Source organism: Bos indicus x Bos taurus, chromosome 8 (assembly GCF_003369695.1).
Source record: "Bos indicus x Bos taurus breed Angus x Brahman F1 hybrid chromosome 8, Bos_hybrid_MaternalHap_v2.0, whole genome shotgun sequence".
NCBI classification, from domain to species: domain Eukaryota; kingdom Metazoa; phylum Chordata; class Mammalia; order Artiodactyla; family Bovidae; genus Bos; species Bos indicus x Bos taurus.
In genome coordinates, this window is record NC_040083.1 from 22,680,390 (window position 1) to 22,686,080 (window position 5,691).

Below are 5,691 nucleotides of genomic sequence, written 5' to 3' on the forward strand. Positions count from 1 at the left end.
CACATAACAATTATAATTAAATAGGAAAATATATTTTCTAAATTTTAATACAATATAAACATACATATCTTAATATGAAAATATAAATACAATGAGATAAAATATTCCATTAACTAAATAAATAAAGAATAAATAAATAACATCAGGGCAGTCATTGCTTATGGACTGATACCCCTGCACATGATTACTTTTACATCTACTTGCTTATTACTACCGACATGTATCGGCTGAGTTAATTCAACAAATTTGGGGGCTAAAGCAGAATTCAGAGTCTTCTGAAATGACCCCAGGTGAGTAAACAAGGATGATGTGGCATCTTAGTCAGTGAGAGTCATGTCAAGGTGAGTTCAGGTCTCCGTCCTTCATTCTTAACCTTTCTTGCAAGTTGGTTGATGAAGACAAGGCTCTCATGATTTCCAGTCTGACGATTTCCCAGGCGCAGTCGCTGTATTCCTTCTCTTTCAGGTAGACATGGATGCCCTGGAAGTACCTCTTCACGGCCAGTGTGGGGCCCATCCTTCCCAGCGCAGAGTCTTCCTCTCCCGTCACCGGGCCCAGGCAGGTATCCAGGTCGTCCAGCTGCTGATGGAGTCCAGTGCGGAGCTGCTCCAGGAGGGTGGTGTCCAGGCAGCAGAGGAGCGCTCTGTGTGGAAGAGGTTGAAGGTCTGCTGGAGCATCTCGTGGAGCACAGAGAAGGCCTGGGCCTCCTGGAGCTGGCCACCCTCCACCATCTCCTGGGGGAAAGCGAAGTCTTTTCTGTCCTGCAGACAGAAGCGAGGGGAGAGTCTCCTCATTTGGCCCAGGAGCCTGAGGTTCTTTCTTCCAACCAGCATGTGGTTCTGAGACAGGTCACAGCCCAGCGATCCTCCCAGGCCATAGCTGACCAGCACCAGGGCCATCAGTAGAGAGAGCATGAAGGCCATGGGGAAGATGAGGCTGTTGCTGGCCTGACTGAGCAGTGTCTGCTGGAACCTTGAGATAGGTTCTCTGATGCTACTCTTTCTAAGCAAGGCCATTAAATAGGGAAGATGGTAATTTTCATTTTCTAATTGTTTTAATACACTTTCACTTCCTTTTTTGATTTTCATTTGTGTATTCATAATATGATCAAAGAAAATGTCATAAGTTTAAAGTAGTAAATTTACGTATTTCCCAATAACTTCAAATGTACCCATCCAATTGGATATTTGTCACTCAAATGAGAATGTTTTTATTATTCAAGACTTTTACTTAAACTGTTCAACACTTTTCTGCTCAGAGTTTCAGAGCTGGAGGAAGGAGATTCAGTGATGAAGTCTCTCACTAGAAGCTTATGTCACAGAGTCTAGAGAGTTTCAGTCATTCATTCAGGCCGTTGATTCCACTGGGTATGTCTGTTCCTCTATCTCTTTCTCCCTCTGAGAACGAAGGACAGTGAGAACCAGGCTACTGGTTCAGGGAGAAATAGCCTTCTTTCCTTTACTTGAGTATAATTTTTCACTTAGTTTCTACATTCTTTTAGTGACTTGTTGACCAGGCTTTGTCTTGCTGCTCCTGCTCTAGTTCTAATTCACCTTGAAGTAAGAATAATAAAGCGAAGTGAAGAAAGGCGGAGGGGCTGTATCTCTATCATATGTAAGACTTTAGTTTTTTTTGTTGTTGTTGTTTCCCTTTGCCACTTTCCTAGAAAGTAAAACTCCACAGTTGTTTTGTGGGCAAAAAGAAAACTAATCTAAGTCTGAATGTCTGAATATGAATGAAGGGAAGTGGTTTTCCCTGACACAACGATGTCTTCTGAGTTAGCAAACTTCAGTGCAGCACAGCTGGGGATGAGGCTGTGGCAGAGGGGAAGCATGAGGCCAGTGTGAACAACAGAAAGGCTGGGCCATGGCTGCTCTGACAGAAGCTCACGAAGGTCAAGTCCAGGGTCAAGTGACTGTCCTTTGCTTTGCAAGATCAGCTACCTCATTTTTCTTTCAATTAATGCATGAGGATTAGTTTCAGGACAGAAGGAAGAAGTCAAGCCCATCACCTAACAAGAGATGGACAACTAGAATGCCAGTTGCTGGAATACTAACCTTCGCTGGCAGTGTCTTGGAGACCAGCCTTGCTGAGCATCTGTCTAGGTAGTAAATCCACTCAGGCAATGAGAAGATGCTTTGAAAAAAACTAGAATGAAATAGAATTAAATGATTCCAAAACATCCTGAACTTAATCTGGATAATAGTAATTATGATATTAAAAACAATCGCTGAATTTTATTGCCTGCTACTAATGGAGTGTTCAAGCTGGTTTTAGAAAAGGCAGAGGAACCAGAGATCAAATTGCCAACATCCACTGGATCGTCAAAAAAGCAAGAGAGTTCCTGAAAAACATCTATTTCTGCTTTATTGACTATGCCAAAGCATTTGACTGTGTGGATCACAATAAACTGTAGAAAATTCTGAAAGAGATGGGTATACCAGACCACCTGACCTGCCTCTTGAGAAACCTATATGCAGGTCAAGAAGCAACAGTTAGAATTGGATATGGAACAACAGACTGGTTCCAAATAGGAAAAGGAGTACGTCAAGTCTGTATATTGTCACCCTGCTTGTTTAACTTCTATGCAGAGTACATTATGAGAAACGCTGGGCTGGAAGAAGCACAAGCTGGAATCAAGATTGCCAGGAGAAATATCAATAACCTCAGGTATGCAGATGACACCACCCTTATGGCAGAAAGTGAAGAGGAACTCAAAAGCCTCTTGATGAAAGTGAAAGAGGAGAGTGAAAAAGTTGGCTTAAAACTCAACATTCAGAAAACAAAGATCATGGCATCTGGTCCCATCACTTCATGTGAAATAGATGGGGAAATAGTGGAAACAGTGTCAGACTTTATTTTTCTGGGCTCCAAAATCACGACAGATGGTGATTGCAGCCATGAAATTAAAAGACGCTTACTCCTTGGAAGGAAAGTTATGACCAACCTAGATAGCATATTGGAAAGCAGAGACATTACTTTGCCAACAAAGGTCCATGTAGTCAAGGCTATGGTTTTTCCAGTGGTCATGTATGGATGTGAGAGTTGGACTGTGAAGAAAGCTGAGTGCCAAAGAATTGATGCTTTTGAGCTGTGGTGTTGGAGAAGACTCTTGAGAGTCCCTTGGACTGCAAGGAGATGCAACAAGTCCATTCTGAAGGAGATGAGCCCTGGGTGTTGTTTGGAAGGAATGATGCTAAAGCTGAAACTCCAGTACTTTGGCCACCTCATGCGAAGAGCTGACTCATTGGAAAAGACTCTGATGCTGGGAGGGATTGGGGGCAGGAGGAGAAGGGGATGACAGAGTATGAGATGGCTGGATGGCATCACTGAGTTGATGGACATGGGTTTGGGTGAACTCTGGGAGTTGGTGATGGACAGGGAGGCCTGGCGTGCTGCGATTCATGGGGTTGAAAGGAGTCGGACACAACTAAGCGACTGAACTGAACTGAAGTGAATGGTCTAGTCATTTTCAAGCTCTTTATAATTTTAACTGAATCGTTTCATTAACTCTTAGGGTCCCACTTACTTATACTCCTGGAGAAAAATATAAATCTAGACAAATGAACTATTCCAATCATAGCAAAATTCAAGAGCAAACCTTGGGGGCTTTGATTTGTCTGAATGATCCAATTAAAAAATAAAAGGAAGGATTCAAATGAACATGACATTAAGGAACCAGTGAAATAAGTGATAGGGGGAGAATGAGATGACAAAGACCCCTTAATCCATTTCAGATGCCAAAGGGTCACGACCTATTGTTTTGTAGGGCCACAGTGTATGGTCTGCAGTCCGCAAAATTGAGATCTAATTATAAATAGTCAAAATCACTATTAAGTAGTTGGAAGGGAGTAGATTGTTCTGCCAGCTAAAAGAAAAGCAGGAGTTTGCTCATTGTCTAGTGGTTAGGATCCAGCACTTTCACTGCTGTGACCTGATTTCAATCCCTGGTTGGGAAGTCCGATCACACAAGCCTCGCTGAAGTCTAAGCTTTTATGAGTGGTTTCTTCCATGAAATATAGTAAAATGATTTTATTAACCCTATGAAAGGTAAGCTCTAGTTTCTATGTATTTTAATCTTTTGCCCTTCTTGTGAGCTTAAGAACAAACAAAAAGCATCTAACAGTTTCTTGCCACATGAGTTCTGATGTTTCTCCTTCAGGATGACAATGAAAACATCTTTCTGCATCAGGTTCTGCAGAATGAAGTCTCTACCCACTGCAGTCCCTGACCTCCAACACGCACTGATAGGAGTTCAGGGTTGAGATCAGGAACAAGGCCCTCTGTGCTCTGGGAAAACTGACACAACAGGCCTTCTGATAGTTAAATAATTTCTAGAGAAAATTGACTAACCCAATTTTACAACTTCTTATGGGTAGAAAAGCTCTAAAATCTTTCAGAGAGACATCTGTTCCTCCTGATTCTCAGCCACTTTCTCCCAAGGTGTGAGATTATCTGCACGTCACCCCTTCACCACAGTCGCATGCATACTGACCTCCTCTACGTCCGTGGAGCAGTTCCTCAGAGCTGGGGGGAGGCTGTCCTCTGGCCTGTAGTCCTCAGCAAGTCCTCCCAATAAAAAGAACTCTCGGGAGTCATGTTTTGGGGGTTTTTTTTTTGGTTGACAAGGACCCCTTCCAAGAGACCTCCTCAGGTAACCTGCTGTTCTCATTCTAAAGGAAGACACCTGCGTTACTCACCTCCAATCCAGCTGGGTCATCCTGGTGTCTACTGATGGAGTTCAGTGAAGAACAGCTACTCTGTTTCCCAACTTCTGGTCAAGATGTGGGTGTTGAGGAGGCCTGTGTGCGACCAAGATGGAAGCGAATGTGTGCTTCCTGGACAGAAGCAGTGAACATTTTTCTCCTTGGCAGGGAGAAATGGGCTTGAATTGTGAAGTAAGTCTCAAGGCCTTGTATAGTTATCTTTTTAAAAAATTTCTAGCTCAACCTATTAAACATCATTAAGTAATACTATAGAACTGACATGAAAAGGTTATTTAGAAAATAATTTGTTAATGAAATGATATTTTTAGCAGTAATATCAGAATGTTTTTTACTTTTTTAGGACCCTTATCCTCAGGAAGGTTTCCAAACCTCTCAATGTACTTTACATGTTTCCTGAGGGGCCTCCATGGTGGCTCAGTGGTGAGGATCCCACCTCTGGGATAGGACCACATGCAGTCCTAGAGGATGCGCACACTGCAGAACAGCTGAGCCGTGTGCCGCAACTATTGCCCTGTGCTCTAGACCCCAGGACCCCCATTACTGAAGCCAAGTGCACCGGAGCCTGTGCTCCCCAACAAGAGGAGCTACCACAGTGAGAAGCCTGTGCACCACAAGCGGAGAGGACCCACCTTTGCCACAACTAGAGGAAACTCCAGGCAGCAATGAAGACACAGCACAGTGAAAAATGAATAAATAAATAAAATTATTTCAAAAGTCCCTCTGACTTTACATATAGCTACTGAGTGCTGTATGTCCCAACTGGAAAGAAGAGAAAGATGACTGATCCATCAATGTCCTGAAGATTGCCTACATTAAATACATGAATTTCCACAAAGATCTTTGTTACTTTGAGAAATTGTATTCTTCCAGTGTGCATGTTACTAACATACGTCCTACAAGGAAAGCTCTGTCCCACTGTTGCTAAATGTATTAAAATCCCTGCCTGTGCCCCTTCTATTCAATC

The 5,691-nt window shown here is 42.9% G+C and overlaps 1 pseudogene; it reads right to left on the bottom strand.

Annotated features, from left to right (window-relative positions):
* Positions 1-336: 336 nt before the first annotated feature.
* On the bottom strand, positions 337-2,312 carry LOC113896979 (annotated as a pseudogene).
* Positions 2,313-5,691: the final 3,379 nt, after the last annotated feature.